This window comes from Homarus americanus, unplaced genomic scaffold (genome assembly GCF_018991925.1).
Source record: "Homarus americanus isolate GMGI-L3 unplaced genomic scaffold, GMGI_Hamer_2.0 scaffold16963, whole genome shotgun sequence".
In the NCBI taxonomy this organism is placed as follows: domain Eukaryota; kingdom Metazoa; phylum Arthropoda; class Malacostraca; order Decapoda; family Nephropidae; genus Homarus; species Homarus americanus.
Window position 1 is genome coordinate 3,468 of NW_024753133.1, and position 21,233 is coordinate 24,700.

Consider the following 21,233-nt stretch of genomic DNA (forward strand, 5'->3'; position numbering starts at 1 on the left):
AGGAGAATAAGTCCCATCCCTCAATACAGTATAACATGAGAATGGAGGAAAAGTGGGAATTTATCAGACAGGCAGGAACGCAGTATTTTGAGACATAGTCATGCAGATCACACAGTAGTGCAGAGAGAACAGCACAAATAACTCTTGAAGCAAAGAGGGAGGATTCAGAAAACTGGGACGGACTTGGGGAATGTAGTAGAGGCAGGTGTATTAGCACAGAACCATGGGACAGCAAGATACCCCCACCCCTCAACTTCCTATCCAGGGAGGAAGTGTGTACCATGTAAACACGTCATCTGGCCACACCCCCCAAAATATGGTGAGGTAGTCAACAAGGCAGTTAAGAGAATGGCGGAGGCCAGAGCTACTCACTAAGCTCGAGTCATAATGGTGACCTATTTCCGTGTTGTGTATTTGATAGTCATCTGACTTGAGTGACAAACTATCCAGCCTTTACCTTCCTGTTATCTCTTCAACGAGTCTTTTTGATTCCTGAGTGCTCCCTGCTGACAGAGAAGCAGAGGGCAGCGAGGATTGCTAGTATCATGAGGTCAGCCAAGAGCCCACCACCCAACACTCAAGGTATACCCCATCTTCTTCAAATCGGGCAAGTTTGTGTTCCACTGCAGCCTTCCTTTGGACACTGCCTGGTGTGAGAATTGGAAAGTCTTAATTAAATTAATATAATTATAAGACCCGCACCACACACATCTGAGTCAAATTCAAGAGATGATTCTTGTTGCCTGGGTCAGGATGCCATGAAAGCGCCCCCATACATCTCCCCACACTGGTAGCGAGAGTCACCACCAGACGAGCCGGTGACAATGTCTGGAGCCTTCAGCTGCTGCTCTTCTGTTTTATAACACTGGAGGCAATGCTGAGTCTGGCATTTTTTTTTTTTGCTGCATTTCACAACCAGATATGCATATAAAATACCTTATATTATATCCTATTACATCATCATCATATGTCCTAATAGCACAGCATAAGTAATTTTTAATATACTCTAGTAGATCTCAATACTGTACTGTGCCAGTACAGCATACCCAATTACAGTGTAATGACCACGGCCGCATTAACGCCAGTTATCGTGAAAATCAGACTAATTCATATTACGCCCATAGCCCACAAAACATGTGTAGCTATGCTTCTTTATTGAGCCTCTGGAGGCATCCTGCTTTCAAGACGCCTGAGTCCCTGTTTTCCCATTTCTTTCTCGCTTCTCCATCATTATTATCTCAGGCACAGTGTGTGTTAGCGAATACCCAGCAGCTGGCTGTATTGGACGTATGTCAGCATCTCGCAGGATTAAACTGTGCGAAAGTCCGCACTCCTGGGCCCGAACCTCACCGTAAGTGTTGACTACAACCAACCTTAACAGCGTTTCGCTTTTGTTGTTACACCCTGGGGCACTCTTTACACTTATATGGGCACAGTATTATTAGAGCCCATATGATTGGGGATTAACTAGCAGAAATATAGTTATCCCAGGTTAAGTATTGAACTCATGAATGTTGGTGTCCCAGCGTACTGTTTGTAATGATTGGTTATCAGACCACAGCTACATCGGAGAATTACATAACACATATAACATTTAGTATAGCCCACGCGGGCAAACAAACATACCAAGTCGACACATCCTACAGTCCCAAGACCTGGACCCCGCCACTAAGTACTTGAGTAACCCCATTACATAACCGATAATCTGTGTTAAGGTAACTAATACCTGGCCGTTATCTGGGGTATTAATTAGGAAGTACTACTGACCCGCGACATGACCACACCCGACAAACAGCTGTCCAGACCTAACCTAAGGAGATCAAGGACCATGAATCAGCCAGCACCCCCTGTTACCCAACCCAACAACCCGTCAAGACACACCCACCTTCAGTAGGAGGTCATCCACAGCTCTTCCTCCAATATATATAGGACCTGTAGCCCTCTCGAGAGAGAGAGAGAGAGAGTCTTGTAACCAAGGAGGGCCAGCAACGACGTCCCCAGTCCCGCTATCAAAGAAGTCTGTCACTAAGGGTAACGAGGTCTCAGCCGGGTCCATCGACAAAAAGGTCAACTCAACGCGGTAAAAAGTAATTGCTGGCTGTGTAGGCGTATAAGTGCGGTGATCCTCAACCTCCCAACATCGACTCTAGAAGTTATACGAAAATATCATAGTCTATCATACCCCAGTACGAACAATCCCATTAATTTCTACAACTAGTAAAATAAAGCTGTAACACACATTTGTGTTTTATATACTTCACTTGTACTGAGCCTGTGTTAATATACATAGTCACCCCCCCCACACCGAGTCACGCCACCTACTTCACTATACGATTCTACTACTATAAACCTCTACCTACTCTTCATATGAGCTTTTGTCTCATTATATGTTGATTATAGAGTTGAGTCCACTAACCAGGTGTACTACCACTGAATGCTAGTTAAAAGTGCCATATTGTTCATTCCGAACTAACAGGTGCTTGATACTACCTTAATTTTGGATTTTGTCGAAAGTGTGTTATGTAATCATCTGTATTGACAACAAATGAAGCAATATCATGAGTGTATAATGTTGTAATCAAGACTGATCTATTTTACTATTAATTTAAAGTAAAAACCAAAGCGTCCAGTCTGATCTGAGTGTAATTAATTAACATCTTATTCCACTCCATATGCTAATAAATATTAAATTAGTAAAACTATATATCACCATTCTATTCCTTCTACACAATGGTTCTCAGAAAATAACTAGTAACTCACGTCGAAGTTCGCGCAGTTATATACCTAACAGTTCCATGAGATATGTTATATTCTAATAAAAGTCTGCAGGCAGGCTACCGCTAAGTATAATAAGTGTTATAAAACGAATAAATATGGCTTCACTAATCCATGGTTTAGAATATAACTAGATCAAAACAGTATACAGAGGAAAACAGGACTTTTACAAATTGGTGACTTAGAAAATATAAGGCAATATATATTGAAGAATAATAACAGAAGAGAATAAATATAAGAAATATTTAAAATAAAATATAAGTATATAACTATATTGAAGAATAAAAAGAATAAGGATAAGAAGAGAGTAGTAAAGGAAACAACTCCCCTTACAATACCAGTACTTTCTAATACTTGTACTGTATACCCTAAAAACCCTAGTACAGGTAATACTGTACATCATAATACAGTCAATTTGTTTACAAAGAACGTTCATTTGCTCCAAAAATGAAGATCAGATTTGAGTAAATCACATTAAAAAAAAAAAAATAATAATATATATATATATATATATATATATATATATATATATATATATATATATATATATATATATATATATATATATATATATATATATATATATATATATATATATATATATATATATATATATATATATATATATATATTCTCATAAGAAAAAGAGCCACAGCCATTAAACGAATATTTACCCTTTTCTCTAATCTTCAGACCACCAAACTATTTTGTAATCCTCTGTACAATATCCCACACTTCTTCTTATCCTCCTTACAGTGTCCAAATGAAATTGCCAGTGGAGGATCAATCATCATCTGGAATAAATCCGAAAATATGTTGACATATAAGCCAAATTATCAGTAGCAACACCAATATACCTGTAGTGCACTCTAGTGGCTAGGTTTCTGCTGTGAGGGGAAGTTCAACTAATTATCCAGTGGGGAATTCCCGGCAGGTAGTGGCATGAATTTATGAAGAAAGTTAGATTTAAAAACATTTATACAGTGGCTACTGAAAAAAACATTGGAAGCAAGAATGAACTCGTTTGGTTTATGTATTTCAAGTGACCTAAAAACTTCATATAAAGGTTCTAGAGAATCACGAATCTTGTTATATACTATAGTGCATCTCCTCCCCGACTTACAACCTACTCGACTTACGCCCACCCGCACTTATGATCTGCCTCAGTTGTACCAAAATTTGGTCAACTTACGTGTTTTTGAGTCCCAAAGTCAGTACACAGACAAAATTCACTTTAAAATGGCTGGCAAGCTTAAAAGTGAGTGTTTTGTGGTGCTGAGAAGAAAAAGAGACACCCATTTTAGATTTTGTGTATAATTTAAGCATTTCCGACTTACGACCTGGATTTGGGTCCCTAATCCCGTCGTAAGTCGCGGAGGAGCTGTAGTTTCACAATATTCTTCCTACAATATGATAACCTAAAACAAACCTACATGTACTGTAGATAGTGTAGTGAATGTAATGTAGAGAGTGTAGTGGATGTACTGTAGATAGTGTAGTGGATGTACTGTAGATAGTGTAGTGGATGTACTGTAGATAGTGTAGTGGATGTACTGTAGATAGTGTAGTGGATGTACTGTAGATAGTTTAGTGGATGTACTGTAGATAGTGTAGTGGATGTACTGTAGATAGTGTAGTGGATGTACTGTAGATAGTGTAGTGGATGTACTGTAGATAGTGCAGTGGATGTACTGTAGATAGTGCAGTGGATGTACTGTAGATAGTGTAGTGGATAGTGTAGTAGATGTACTGTAGATAGTGTGGTGGATGTACTGTAGTGTAGTGGATGTACTGTAGATAGTGTAGTGGATGTACTGTAGATAGTGCAGTGGATGTACTGTAGATAGTGTAGTGGATGTACTGTAGATAGTGTAGTGGATGTACTGTAGATAGTGCAGTGGATGTACTGTAGATAGTGTAGTGGATGTACTGTAGAGTGTGGTGGATGTACTGTGGATAGTGTAGTAGATGTACTGTAGATAGTGTGGTGGATGTACTGTAGTGTAGTGGATGTACTGTGGATAGTGTAGTAGATGTACTGTAGAGAGTGTAGTGGATGTACTGTAAATAGTGTAGTGGATGTACTGTAGATAGTGTAGTGGATGTACTGTAGATAGTGTAGTGGATGTACTGTGGATAGTGTAGTAGATGTACTGTAGAGAGTGTAGTGGATGTACTGTAGATAGTGTAGTGGATGTACTGTGGATAGTGTAGTAGATGTACTGTAGAGAGTGTAGTGGATGTACTGTAGATAGTGTAGTGGATGTACTGTAGATAGTGTAGTGGATGTACTGTAGATAGTGTAGTGGATGTACTATAGATAGTGTAGTGGATGTAGTGATGGTGATGTATGGATAGTGTAGTGTAAATAATGTAGTGGACGTTGTTAGTTGATGTAGTGATGATGATGTAGTATCAATAGTGTACTTGGTGTAGTGCGTGGTGGAAGGCAGACAAGAGTATGGAGGAGGTGGGTTGTGTGTGTGGTGGAGGTGGGTTGTGTGTGTGGTGGAGGTGGGTTGTGTGTGTGGTGGAGGTGGGTTGTGTGTGTGGTGGAGGTGGGTTGTGTGTGTGGTGGAGGTGGGTTGTGTTGGAATAAGTAGATCTTTATGGACACATCTTAGGCTCTATCATACGTTCACTAAAGATTTTTTTTTGAACGGTTCATCATATATCGTTATTTCTATTAACATTTCTTTGGATCATAATAGAAAGCGAGTAGTGTATAATAGTGGGTTAAGGTATCAGAATACAGTTACCCAATGGTGTAAAATAATTGACAAGGTTGTTATGTGATTGGGTAGTTCCGGGTTCAACTGGCATTTGACGCGGCGCGCTGCTACTGGTAAAACCAAAATTCTTTTTTTTGTTTTATATTTTACATCGCTGTTTCTTAACTTTCACTCTGGATTTAAATTGCAAGGGTTAAGATGAATATATTGGTGAAAATCTACATGAAATAGAACAGAAAAACAAGAATAGGGAGTTCACACGTATTATTGTTGAATGCACCTTCACCAACACAACTCCTCCCACCCAAATTGCCACATTTTACTGTTATCTTTGAAATATTAGTGTACCACCAACATACTGAATCAATAAACACATGACAAAAAAAATGTCAAGTAGCAACAAGTTTTGTTCAGAAAATGGCAGCGTCCTCACCTGCAGGAGACTTGTGTACAGCCTGTCGGTGTTTGGGTCCTGTCAATTGCGATTTGTTGACACATCACCACCGTTTATATACCAATAATGTCAGTTATTTCTAAAGTCTCTATTATCATTCACTTCAATAATCCATCAAAACACAGTAGATAAGCCAGAGGCTTCAGTATTGTAAAGAAAACGACGAAATAGTCCGGCAATGAACGAGTTACTCCACCTGTTCCAACGACTGACGCTTTCTGACCACTGGCCACCACACGGCGAGTATTGTTGAAAAAAATACCACGAACGTGACTTGACGCCCTCTTTATTCTCCTATCTTTGAAAGTATATGTTACTAACTCAACGTAACTTAACCTAACAATCCTAGGGTAACTTTCTGTATATAAATAAGGATACACTGTTGATTCAGTCTCTTAGGAAAATGTACAAGAGCTTCTGTTCGTAGTACATCTTTAACATATCATCTTTGATACAAGACGCTATTTTGTCTTTAGTTTTCGAATTTATGGATTCTCTCGGATTCTATTACGCAAAAATACTACTTATATAATATATTGATAAGTAAAGGCATCAAAACTAACCTTTATACAAGTCTTATGTCAAAGATTTCGTAGAATTTACTGGAAAAGGGACCATACTGGCTCCAAGTTGCTGGTGAATGTTGATAACAAACCCTCACAGAAAACGGAATATGTTGGGGAAAACTATACTGTAGATGTTACAGCAGAAGTAAAGATAATATTTATTTATTTATTTATTTATTTATTTATGTATTTGTTTATTTATTTATTTATTTGTGCTTTTATTTTTATCGTTGTTGAATTAGGGTAAGAATACTCTTTCTATTCAAACTTCCGTCTCTACCTCCCTCACACTCTCTCTCCCTCCTGTTCAACCTTCCCTCTCTCCCACTGCCCTTCACTCTCTCTTCAAACTTCCCTCCCTCTTTCCTTCCCTCTTCAACTACCTTCTCTACCTCTCTCCCTCCCTTATCCTCACTTCAAACTTTCTTCTCTACCTTCCTCCTTCCCTCTCTCTTCAAATGTCCTTCTCTACCTCTTTCTCTGCCAGTGTGTGTGCGTGTTACTTTTACTTACCACTGATCGGCTCGTTAGCCGCTTGGGCAATCGGTCACGTCTCTGTTACTTTTCCTTTTCTTTCATCCTCTTTACCAAACGATCGGCTCGTTAGCCGCTTGGGCGATCGGTCACGTCTCTGTTACGCACTGTTGCAAGTACTGGGCATGCACCGGCTCCTGAATGTACCTGAACCTGGTCCAGTGTTGGTCAAGTCTTGTCTTGAAAGATTTCACACGCGGTGCCGTCACAACACTTTCTGGTAGATTGTTCCAAGAGTTCACAACTCTCACTCCGAAAACGTTTGCCCTCACAGTTTTCTGGACTTGCGGCTTCTTCAGTCTTGAGCTGTGACCCCTTGTGGGGCGAGCGTCCGCCAGCTCCAAGTAAGGACACTCGAATGAGTAGTGCCCCTTGAGATGCTTATACACCTCAATTAGGTTGCCCCTTGCCCGTCTGTAGTATAAGCTAGGCAAGTTCAGGCGCTCCAATCTCTCAGGGTAGCTGAGGTGCCGAAATGCAGGCACCAGTCTGGTGGCCCTCCTTTGAACATTTTCAGCCAACTGACAGTCCCAAGCATATCTCGGGGACCAGAAGGTCATAGAAGTTAACCTTAATTATCCTCTACCCGCCCTGGGCCTTAGCCGCTCAACCAACATTGCTTCACTCACAGATACAATTGAGGCTCTACTGGCCACGACTTTTCTACCGAGCCGGAATTTGACAGAGACTGAATGCAGGTAAGCAAGTCTCACCTCAGACACCAGGTACTGTCGTCACCTTTTCGGAGTATATAAGACCATTAAAGTCCAGTTAGCTACGCAAAATTATGATAACTTTACCATTTTCTGAAGATAATTAAAAATGTTGTTTATGAGGAAAAACAGTTCAGCCATTATTACATGTTTAAAGATACAGACAACTGGATTCTATTTCTACAAACTCCACAATACCAAGAAATGTTTCTATAATACATAAATAAACACAAAGTTTAGAGGTGTGATGCTCATTACCCGTTTCTTCAGTAAATGTATTGATGAGAAAATAATGTTTATCAACGTAATACAACACAAAAACAGTGATAAGAGTTGAATATGTTGGCAAACCAGATTGTGGTTCCTGTATTTTTCAGTCTTGATCCAAATAAAGTCCTTAGACCTAATGGTATATCAAATTTACCATTAAAATACGTATATGTGGATATTTTTCTGTTTCCCTCTGACGTTAATATTCCCCCAATACTCTCTCCCCGTCCTTGTTATTACTTAGTATTCAACCTCTCCAATTGTTAACCCACAGCTCTCACGTCAGTCTTCCCCAAATTCATGAAATATATCATAAACAAACACGAACTAAAACTCTTTGAACACCACCACTTTGTCTGACACTCACTATGGTTTCGGTGTTAGCTCGTCCACCACACACCTGTTGGCTCTATTTTGGCTGTTTAGTATCGTCCTTATCTTGTTTATGAGTTTTAATACTGACTATTTTAGCAAAGTGACATGTGGACACAGAACAGTTATCACGAAGCTTCACCACTAAATAGCAATACGTTTTTTTACTTTGTGTATTAACAACTGGATAGAATACTATTGTTACCCATATTGAATTCACTTGAAAACTGCGAGAAAACGAAGAAGTTCATATTTACAGGATAACTATACTAAAAATAAACAATACATTTATCAATATATTCACACAAATACAAACATTCAGTCTTAGATAAAACGCACATACATACACAAACACACACATGTCTGAATTTACGCACACAAAAATATTGCACATAACATAAGCACTAAAGAAAACACATAACTCTATGGACATTAAAATATTATCAGTGTGTGGACGTCAGCGATGTTTGTGTTGGGACGTGGGACATACCAATGTGTGGATAAGAGATCATCACACAAGAAGGACCACTACCACCATGACTCTGAGGACCACTACTTTGGGTTTAGAAGGACCACTACCACCATGACTCTTGAAGGACCACTACTACCACTATCACACACACCTCTTTTAATTTTATCCTCTTCACCACTGATTGGCTCTTTAGCAGCTTGGGCGATCGGTCACGCCTCTGTTACGCACTGTTTTCTGGACCTGCTGCTTCTTCAATCTTAAGCTGTGGCCCCTCGTGGGGCAAGCGTCCGCCAGCTCCAAGTAAGGACACTCGACTGAGTAGTGCCCCTTGAGATGCTCAATTAGGTCACCCCTTGCCCGTCTGTAGTATAAGCTAGGCAAGTTCAGGCGCTCCAATCTCTCAGGGTAGTTGAGGTGCCGAAGTGCAGGCACCAGTCTGGTGGCCCTCCTTTGAACATTTTAAACTAACTAACAGTCTCTAGCATATCTCGGGGACCAGTCGGGGTGACAGTACTTGTCTGCTTGCTCTGGATTCGTCAATAGGTTATTTCCTTACTACAGTTTTTAAGGTTCTGCTTGACAGTCCTAGATTGCATATAGCCTGTTGGTCTTGATACCCAGTAAGCAAGGCTTCATGTGTTTGTGTCTAGCTTCAAAGATAAGTGAGCAATAATCTGTCTTCAACACGTTTCAGGGTTGTGAGTATGGCAAATAGTTCAATTTGTAGAGTGGATGACCAGTTACTAATTCCAGCCCATTTCTCGATTACATTACCGTTAGGCTGAGACACTGTGCCAGCACTTCCAGCCCTCCCACAGACAGTGTTAAGAGAGCCGTCAGTGTAGATGGTCCCACGGGGACCACCACCACACCCCCACACGAGAAAGGACACCACCACCACTACACGACAGGGACCACCACCAGTACACGACAGGGACCACCTCCACCACACAACAGGGACCACTCCCACCACCACCACACAACAGGGGCCACTACCACCACCACACAACAGGACCACTACCACCACCACCACACAGGGACCACCCACCACCATCACACAACAGGGACCACTACCACCACCACCACCACCACCACCACACAACAGGACCACCACCACCACCACACAACAGGGACCACTACCACCACCACCACCACCACCACCACACAACAGGGACCACTACCACCACCACACAACAGAAATACACCACCACCACCACCACCACACAACAAGGACCACTACCACCACCACACAACAAGGACCACTACCACCACCCACACAACAGAGACCACTACCACCACCACCACACAACAGGGACCACTATCACCACCACTACCACCACCCAACAGGGACCATTACCACCACACACAACAGGACCACTACCACCACCACCACCACCACCACCACACAACAGGGACCACTACCACCACCACCACCACACAAAGGGACCACTACCACCACACAACAGGGACCACTACCACCACCACCACACACAACAGGGACTACTACCACCACCACCACACAACAGACCACTACCACCACCACACAACAGGGACCACTACCACCACCACCACCACCACCCACACAACAGGACCACTACCACCACCACCACACAACAGGGACCATACCACCACCACCACCACACAACAGGGACCACTACCACCACCACCATCACACAACAGGGACTACTACCACCACCACACAACAGGAACCACTACCACCACCACACAACAGGGACCACTACCACCACCACCACCACCACCACCACGGAACCACTACCACCACCACAACAGGGACCACTACCCACCACCACACCACCACCACCACCACCACACAACAGGGACCACTACCACCACCACACACAACAGGGACCACTACCACCACCACCACCACACAACAGGGACCACTACCACCACCACCACACAACAGGGCCACACCACCACCACCACCACCACACAACAAGGACCACTACCACCACCACCATCACACAACAGGGACTACTACCACCACCACCACCACACAACAGGACCACTACCACCACCACACAACAGGGACCACTACCACCACCCACCACCACCACACAACAGGGACCTACCACACCACACCAGAGGACCACTACCACCACCACCATCACACAACAGGACCACTACCACCACCACACAACAGGGACCACTACCACCACCACACAACAGGGACCACTACCACCACCACCACCACACAGCAAGGACCACTACCACCACCACCACACAGCAAGGACCACTACCACCACCACCACCACACAACAGGGACCACTACCACAACCACCACACAGCAGGACCACTACCACCACCACCACACAGCAAGGACCACTACCACCACCACCACACACACAACAGGGACCACTACCACCACCACCACACAGCAAGGACCACTACCACCACACACACACAGCAAGGACCACTACCACCACCACCACACACAACAGGGACACTACCACCACCACCACACAGCAAGGACCACTACCACCACCACCACACAACAGGGACCACTACCACCACCACCACCACACAACAAGGACCACTACCACCACCACCACACAGCAAGGACCACTACCACCACCACCACACACACAGCAAGGACCACTACCACCACCACCACACAACAGGGACCACTACCACCACCACCACACAACAGGGACCACTACCACCACCATCACACAGCAAGGACCATTACCACCACCACCACACAACAGGGACCATACACCACCACCACACACAGCAGGACCACTACCACCACCACCACACAACAGGGACCACCACCATCACACAACAGGGACCACTACCACCACCACCACACAGCAAGGACCACTACCACCACCACACAACAGGGACCACTACCACCACCACCACACAGCAAGGACCACTACCACCACCACCACACAACAGGGACCACTACCACCACCACACAGCAAGGACCACTACCACCACCACCACACAACAGGGACCACTACCACCACCACCACACCAGGGACCATTACCACCACCACCACCACCACACAACAAGGACCACTACCACCACCACCACACAGCAAGGACCATTACCACCACCCACCACAACAACAGGGACCACTACCACCACCACCACACAGCAAGGACCACTACCCACCACCACCACCCCACACAACAGGGACCACCACCACCACCACACAACAGGGACCACACCACCACCACCACCACACAACAGGGCCACTACCACCACAACAGAGACCCACCACCATCACCAGAACAGGGACCACCACCACCACCACCACCACCACACAACTGGGACCACTACCCACCATCACAACAGGGACCACCACCATCAGACAACAGGACCACTACCACCATCACACAACAGGACACACACCATCACACAACAGGGACCACTACCACCACCACCACACACAACAGGGACTACTACCACCACCACCACCACACAACAGGACCACTACACCCACACAACAGGGACCACCACCACCATCACAGAACAGGGACCACCACCACCACCACACAACAGGACTACTACCACCACCACCATCACCACAGAACAGGGACACCACCACCACCACCACACACAACTGGGACCACTACCACCATCACACAGCAGGGACCACTACCACCATCAGACAACAGGACCACTACCACCACACACCAGGGGACCTACCATCACACAACAGGACTACCACCATCACACACAACAGGGACCACCACCACCACACACAACAGGGACCACTACCACCACCACCACCACACAACAGGGACCACCACCACGAACAGACCACCACCACCACCACCACACACACAACTGGGACCACTACCACCATCACACAACAGGGACCACTACCACCATCCACAAGGGACCACTACCACCCATCACACAACAGGACCACCACCATCACAGAACAGGGACCACCACCACCCACCACCACCACAACTGGGACACTACCACCATCACACAGGGACCACTACCACCACATCACACAACAGGGACCACTACCACCACCACAACAGGGACCACTACCACCATCACACAACAGGGACCACTACCACCATCACACAACAGGGACCTACCACACAACAGGGACCACTACCACCATCACACAACGGGACCACTACCACCACCACAACAGGGACCACTACCACCATCACACACCACCACAGACAGGACCACTACCACCATCACACAACAGGGACCACCACGACCACTACCACCACAACCAGGACCACTACCACCATCACACAACAGGGACCATTTCCCATCACACAACAGGGCCACTACCACCACAACCGGGACCACTACCACCATCACACAACAGGGACCACTACCACCACAACAGGGACCACTACCACCATCACAGGACCTACCACCATCACCAAGGGACCAATGGTGTTGGTTCACTATAAATATGCTCAATGAAATGGAGATGTAAAGTGAAGGTGTATTACATAAATATTACAGGATATACTGATGCACATGTGGATATATTTCAGACTGGCTTAGTAAATATCATGGAGAATATTACAGAACTAATAACATGTTTTAAGAAATTTATATTGACTGGCTATCGCACATTTTATATTAATTGGAACTTATTTAACATATGCTGACAGCCTGACACACACACGTGAACCAAGTGAAAACTGTATACGAGCCCCACCAGGTATATTACGTGTGCAGATGATGAAGTAACACTTCCTCCGTGACACACCACAGCAGCAGCCACATGTTGTGTCTTACGTCAACAGGTTTCTTCCTTGTTCTTCACTGACATCAGTTTGTGTCACGAGAGTACTGTATTCACCATCTTTATTGAGGCAATCTTTGGCTTTATGATCATAGGCAGAAAAAAAACAGTATTACAGAGGGTAGTAGAGGTAAGGGGGTCGTTGTTGTTGTTGTCGTGGCAGACAGGTTTACTGTGTCGTAAGTGTCTCTGAATTCTCCAAGCTTAAAGAATTTTCCTGATTTGCTAACACACCCTCTGCCACCAATGTCGCATCGGGAAGTACGTGACCTCAGTAATCGCGCAGTTTTGAGGGGGGATTACCTTCTCTGCCAGAGAACTTAAGAACAAATAGATATTGGTCGTTGATTTTTCATGTTCTCTGCTGATTCGATTACTTACTTGAATAGCCCTCTACATTATTCATAAATTCTCGACTTGGTGCAGAGCTGATTATCGGGACGTGTGTTTCACCCCGCCGCCAACAGATGGCATGGGCTGCTCTCTTAGAGGAAGCGGCAACTCGCCTGCGGTCGTCCAAGAAATCCCCAACTTCGCACCAGGAGTTATTTATAACATTAAGTTCCACATCCCTATATCACCCAATTGGACTGACATATTTCTGTGTTTGTTTTCCTTTAATATTTATCTCCTCTGACTTAAGACATGTCTCGGTATTCTGGTTTGATTTATTTGGTCGGAAAAGCCCTCAACCTGGGGTGAAAGCTGCCTCGCTGGTGCAATGAACTGGCGGACCACAGGCCATCGCGACAGAAATAGCCTAAACAAGGGAGCACCAACTTGAGACGGAGGCCACAAAAAAAAACAACCCTCACGAAAAGACGCAAATCAAAACAAATAGTTAACCTTAATTTCCTTTCTCAGTAAAACCTTTTAGGTGAGGAAATAAGACACAAACGAATACAAAAACAAAGAGAGAGAGAGAGAGTGTGTGTGTGTGTGTGTGTGTGTCAGGGCGTGGAGGGAGCGTACCCGGAGCACAGAGAGCCGGGCTGGCTGAGTTGGACCACTGCCAAATTGAGTGCTGTGCAACGGCCGACCCCCACACCACCCCGCCCTGCTAGCTGTTTGTTGCTCTACCTCCCGCTGTCACTCTCATTTGCTGTCTGGTTTGTCTGGCTAAGCTGGCTGTCTAGAGCTGTCTGATTGTCAATTTGCGTGTCTGTCTAGCTACTGTCTTCCTGAGTTTAGGTCTACGTTACTCTTCCTGGCATTTTCTTTGGTCGCCTGGCTGTCTGGAGGTGCCTAAGGCTGTCTGATTGTTAATTTGAGTGGCTGTCTGTAAAGCTGTCTGGGTACTGTCTCTCGGTGTCTGGCTCCATGTCCTTGTTCCATTAGTTGTTTGGTTGTCTAAGGCTGTTTTATTGTCAACTTGATTACCTACTTGGCTGTCTGGATACTGTGTCTGGGTCTGTCACTTTAACTGTCTGTCTAGCTATCTGTCCTTTAGTTATCTGGGTGAGCGTCTCTCTTTAGTTGTCTGGCTGTCTGTCACTTTAACTGTCTGGGCATGTTTAATTGTCTGTCTAGTTCGCTGTCTTTATACCATCTTAGCATCTGTATGGCTGTCATTGTCTGTCTATCTGTCTTATATCTGTCTACATTATATATTTATCTTTACATTATCTGGGCATCTGTCTGTGTCAAGCTGGTCGTCTTTACAGTTATCTGTCTGTATGTCTGTCTGTGTCTTTGCAACTGCATCAGTGTCTGTCTGTTACTCTCTGTTTAACCTTCCTGGTTGATTTTCTGGTGATTAAACGTAAGCCCTTGTTAACATGTCTGCCTGTCTGAATGTCTTCCTGTCTATCTAACTTCCCGTCTGTCTCTCTGGGCCGCTGTCTGTCTACTTGTGACGGCCATTTAGACAGTTCCAAGTTTTCCATATCTGTTCTGAAGTCATTTATTTTAATCCCTGTAGTCCCCTCGTGTAGGATCTTACTATCTGATGAAATGGTTCTTCTGTCTAGCCATCACCCTGTCTGTCTATTGGCTAAATCTGTCATTTTGTCAAATCTCTGTCTGCGTGTGACTGTCTAGTTTGTTTGTTTAGTTCATTAAATTCTAGCGTTTCATACCATCTCCCCACATAGTCTGTCTATCTGTTAAGCACGATTCTTTTCTCTAAATCACCCTGTCTAAGCTTACTTGTCTGTCAGTCAGCCTGTTTAAACACACCTGTCAATATGCCTGTCTACACACACCTGTCAGTCAGCCTGTCTAAACACTCCTGCGAATATGTCTGTCTATACACACCTATCAGTCAGCCTGTCTAAATATACCTGTTAATATGCCAGTCTAAACATAACTGTCAATCAATCAGGCTGTCTAAATCTATTTGTCAGGTTCCTGGGCCTTCGGTTGTATGCTTTTGTTTGTTTACCCAGTCGAGTGTTTGCCTCGATGTCTACCTTCCCAATTATCCATCCTTACCTGGAGGGCCAATTAGTCCCCTTCATTATAGTCTCTTGTTTACTCCCGAGTCATAAGTCAGGAAAAGAAATACTGATAATACCTGCCATTGAGTACATTAGAAACGGATTACTTTACCTGAAGATGAGGCACCCTATATCTCTCACCTGATGATTAAACAACCTAACACTACTTGGAGGGTTGGGTTGGGTTGGGTTGGGTATTTCTTCTCTATTTCTATTAAAGGTGAATCTACTATATTGTTTCTATTCATGTATTCTGTATTGCTATTAACACCTCTGAACTGAATAAAATCGTCTAGAGTTAGTGAAATAAAATATTAAAACTGGCGCCCCTGTAGTTAAGAGTTTAAAATGTACATGACCTTTTAACTTAATTATCCGGTATTACGAAGCCTTAACAAATGATATGTTCTCATAACCTTCAACACCTCAGTAATAATCAAAATACTTAGTAATATCAAAATAAACTAGAATTAAATTATTAACAAAATCAAAACCAAAACTAAGGAAATTTTGTGTTTGAGGAAGAATATTTTCAACGAAGTAGTTCACCTATACATTTTGGACAATGGAAAGCACATTTGCAAACATCCGTGTTTCAGAATATTTTTTAAAGTAATCGTATTATTCTGGGAGTCAAAAAATATTTATTGGAACAAATGGAAATATCTGAAAATTTGGTACCCCAGCTTATTTCACTTTAAGATAAATCATGCTGACCTAATCTTTATCAATAGAATCTCCCAGGTAGTAATGTGGCGCTTAATCTTCAAGTGAAATAAACAGGGGGTAAGGTCCAAACACACTATAACCCAACATGTGCATGACAGAGGGAAAGGTTAGTCACTGAACCTGAAGTAAAGATGAAGAGCAGGCGGGTCACCATGACGACCAGGTGACTTTACAGGAAGAAAAGCGGAGGAACGAGAGTTCAGAGTTTCACTTTCCTGGAAATGGAGAAAATCGTGCCGTTAATTCTCATCACCAATATGAAAAGAGAAACATTGTCATATATTGCTGACTTGGTCACCCCAATTTAAATGAAGTATATTTGGGAATGACACCAAAAACCTCACAAAAAATTTACCTTCTAAAAATTATTAGATTAAAAACGTGACATAAATTTTAAGGGAAAACAGATATCAGAGTGAGGGTCTTACAGTACTGAACACATGTTGCATTACTGAAACATTCTTGTGTACAGAATAATGTGCTAGACACCGTTGTAATACAATACGAACGGGGGATCGTATTGCATCAAGCTGTTACTTAGGTTAAAGTCACTTGAAGTATATTAATGAAGCTAATAATCTGACCCCGGCACAGCCTCCCGACTTAACCATTATCTCTAACAGTGTTCAAGGGACCATCTTCCAAACAAAACTTCCCCTACTTAGAATAAGTACTGTACATAGTAAGTCAAGTTCACGTGTATGTGATGTGTTTGAGATCAAAGTCATAGCAGAGTTGTTATTTCTAGAATATTTTCTTATGTGTATGTTTTAGGGTCTTCAACAGTCGTCTCAGGCTCTAAGTCTTAACATGTACTAATGACGAATCTGTACAACACCTGACGATTATTTCATTAGTAATGTTGTTATGTGCTCGTGCTTCAACAGCTGGGGTCTGAAGCATCTGTCGTTGTATCATTGTTTACACTTAACCTTAGGTAAGATATTATTGTGTTTGATAACGTGAAGAACAGCGTCACTACCACGTGGGCCACCTCTCACCTGCAGACAAATTAAGGAACTAATATACAAATTAGTGGCCCTTAATTTGTACTTGCGACGGTGACATTTATTGACATATTGTTCCTATGTAAATAGTTTTATTTAGAATTTTGATATATTATACACGTTTATTGAAATATTGATATTGTATAAAATTATTGTACACTGAACCATTTATGTATTTTTTAAAGAATATAATCAGATTTGATTGTGAAGTTCACCAGGGCATTCCTTTCAAGAACCAAAACACTGAAATAAACGAAGCAATGATAATAAAATATTACTATTCGTGTTAATAAGTAATCATGGAATAATTACACTAGTTTCTGCACAAACACGTAATGTACTCAAGAAATATTCCCAATTCTAGTTATGATCACAAAGCCGGATTCTTCTGTTTGGCAATCTGACTTTTTTTTTCTGGTTGTCCCCTGTTATTTTACTCTTCAATGGCCAGTAATGTACATCTAAATGGCTTCTCCTTCAACAATTTACATATCACAAAGCAGGAATAGCGTGACACCACAAGTATAAGGCACAGTGTTGGAGGACCTATATTCTTATTAGAAACTAAAGATAAGATACAACTAGTTATGGTTCACCTATGATTGTGTCTCACTTTTTATCAGTTACATAATTTGTTAGGTATTCTCATATTTTTATCTGTTGTTGAGAATGAAGTGTGTACGTACAGTGTTGTTGACCAGTTATACAAGAGGAGTAACTGTCAGACTGCTGTGTAATAATGCCCAGCTCTTATCCTTTATACTTTGTGATTATTTTAAATATATATATATTTTTGCTATAATTAACAAAACTTTTTAAATTAGACTTATTGTGAGAACAGTTTACATTAACTGATCATTTCCGGCACTCAGTGCACGGAACACCTATGATCTTGGTTTATATATATATATATATATATATATATATATATATACACTATAGAGTAAGAATTAGAGCCGCTCACTGACTATTACACACTTATTCATCATTAAATTATTATTACTACTACTGCTACGTGGCCTCCAGCCTCAATAGCCACACCTTCGCCGCCATTTTATTACCGTAAAATTAAATATCCTAATAAAAAAGTAGCTACCCTAGCTGTGTTCAGTTAGTTGAGAAGCACATCTACTACTACTACTACTACTACTTTTTTTTACCGGGGCCTCCAGCCTTCCCCCAATAGCCACTGCTACTACCCCCAACTTAAAATAATTTGGTCATTAATACTCCAGTCATATATTATTCCCCCATATTAAATTTTTAAACTAATCCAACACTCACATTCCACTGTTACTACTTATGTCACCTATATTACACTTAATGCTACTTATGCTTTACTTCATCTAAGACAAAACAGAAGCTTGTTATACGTTTGTTTGTTATTATTGGTCAATATCAATGAACATAAGAACATAAGAAAATAAGGAGTCTGCAATAGGCCGGTTGGCCTGTGCATAGCAGCTCCTGTCGAGAGTTACTACCACTCTCTATCATTCATGAATCTATCTGGCCTCCTTTTAAAACTTTCCAGCATTCCAGCACTTACTACAAAGTTGCTAAGCTTGTTCCACTCGTCCACCACCCTATTTATGAATCAGTTCCTTCCTATCTCCCTCCTAAACCTAAACTTATCCAACTTAAATCCGTTGCTCCGAGTCCTATCCTGCTCGGATATTATAAGAACTTTATCTATATCCCCTTTATTGATTCCTTTCACCCACTTAAATACTTCTATCATATCTCCCCGCACTCTTCGTCTTTCTAGGGAATGCAAGTTTAGTTTCTTTCACCTATCCTGATATGGAAGGTTTCTAAGTCCCGGAATCATTTTCGTCATTCTTCGCTGCACCGACTCCAGTGAATTGATATCTATTCTATAATAAGGGCACCAGAACTGAACCGCATAATCGAGGTGCGGCCTGACTAATGCAAGATATAGTTGCAATAAGACCTCTGCACTCTTATTACTTACACTTCGAGATATAAAACCTAATACTCTGTTTGCCTTATTTCGAACATTAACGCACTGTTTTCTAGGCCGTAGGTGCGGGCTTACAAGTACCCCTAAGTCTCTTTCACAAGTCGACTTCTCTAGGTTGATGTTGTTAAGGCTGTATACATTGACAGTATTTGTTCTTCCAATATTAAGTACGCTGCACATACACATACACACACACACACACACACACACACACACACACACACACACACACACACACACACACACAATTAATCAGACCTTGTTAATTTGAATGTCAACTCAATTATTTTTTTAAGACTTTCAGTAAACAAAACACCGGTACCGTTATGATGACAGGTAAACATTTAAGGTGTTTTAACCAGCAGTGATTAACATCTGTAATATCTTGCATATACAGTAGTTAACACCTATACTATAATGAACACCAACATTTAACAACTGTTATACCTAAACTATCAGTAGTTGCCACCTGTTATATAAAGACTATGTATAGTTAACACCTGTAATGCCAATTATCAGAATTAACACCTGTCACATAAAACCAACCAATAGCCAACACCTGTAACAGAGTCCGCCATTAGTTAACACCTGTTCTGGGGACACGTGTGATGCACCTGTAATACGGTTTATAACACTTAATTGAGGTTAACCATATAATTGGGGGCGCAGGTCAGGTAGCCTGCGGTTGGCTGGCTGGTGTGGTCGTCCTGGGAACTGCCAATTACACTTCTCTTGGTTATCTCTCTCTCTCTCCTTACCGTTTATTATTGGTGATGTCCTTGTTATTCTGTTTGTATTATCTCCTTTGTATTGTACATATGACTCGTTTCCTGAAGCTGTGCAGCAGCAGCAGCAGTAGTAGTCCCAAGATAATATCCAATAAATCTAAATAGTTATATAAAACCTGGTCAACCATCTCTGAAATACGATTGTTCTTAACACCCACACAACAGACAGCCACACCCCTTCCCCCTTCACCAGTAACCTTGACAATACTTTTGACCTCTGACCTTGAGTGTGTACCTTGCCGAGGCTGTCATACACAACTTCTACTTGTATTATAAACATATAACACAGATCACAGGTCACAACATTTCTAGAATTTAATTTGACCTCTGACTTTAACTAACATCATATCACTCATGGAGGATTTATTTTAGAACTTAGACTGAAACCATAGTACCAAATTCTTATTCTTTAACGTGATATTTCCATAAGGACGAAAAATCAACAACTGATCCGACTAGCGAACAACACTTGTCACCCACACACCTTGGCACTAACTGTCGCAGCTGTACTGTTATAATACAGTGTCAACCCGTGCAGAGGTCAAATTTGAAGGTTATGGGGTCAACATTCAGCCTGCCAATCACCATTGGACACCATTAGTTGCAGGAAACACTTGGTATCATGACTCATGTCGCGTA

At 42.5% G+C, this 21,233-nt stretch overlaps 1 long non-coding RNA gene across 1 annotated transcript; it reads right to left on the minus strand.

Moving 5' to 3' along the window:
• Nucleotides 1-607: 607 nt before the first annotated feature.
• On the minus strand, nt 608-6,271 carry LOC121855288. The gene is made up of 3 exons (XR_006086764.1): nt 5,941-6,271; nt 3,450-3,569; nt 608-647 (listed from the first exon to the last, which is right to left on the minus strand). It is a non-coding gene; the product is annotated as an uncharacterized LOC121855288 (long non-coding RNA).
• Nucleotides 6,272-21,233: the final 14,962 nt, after the last annotated feature.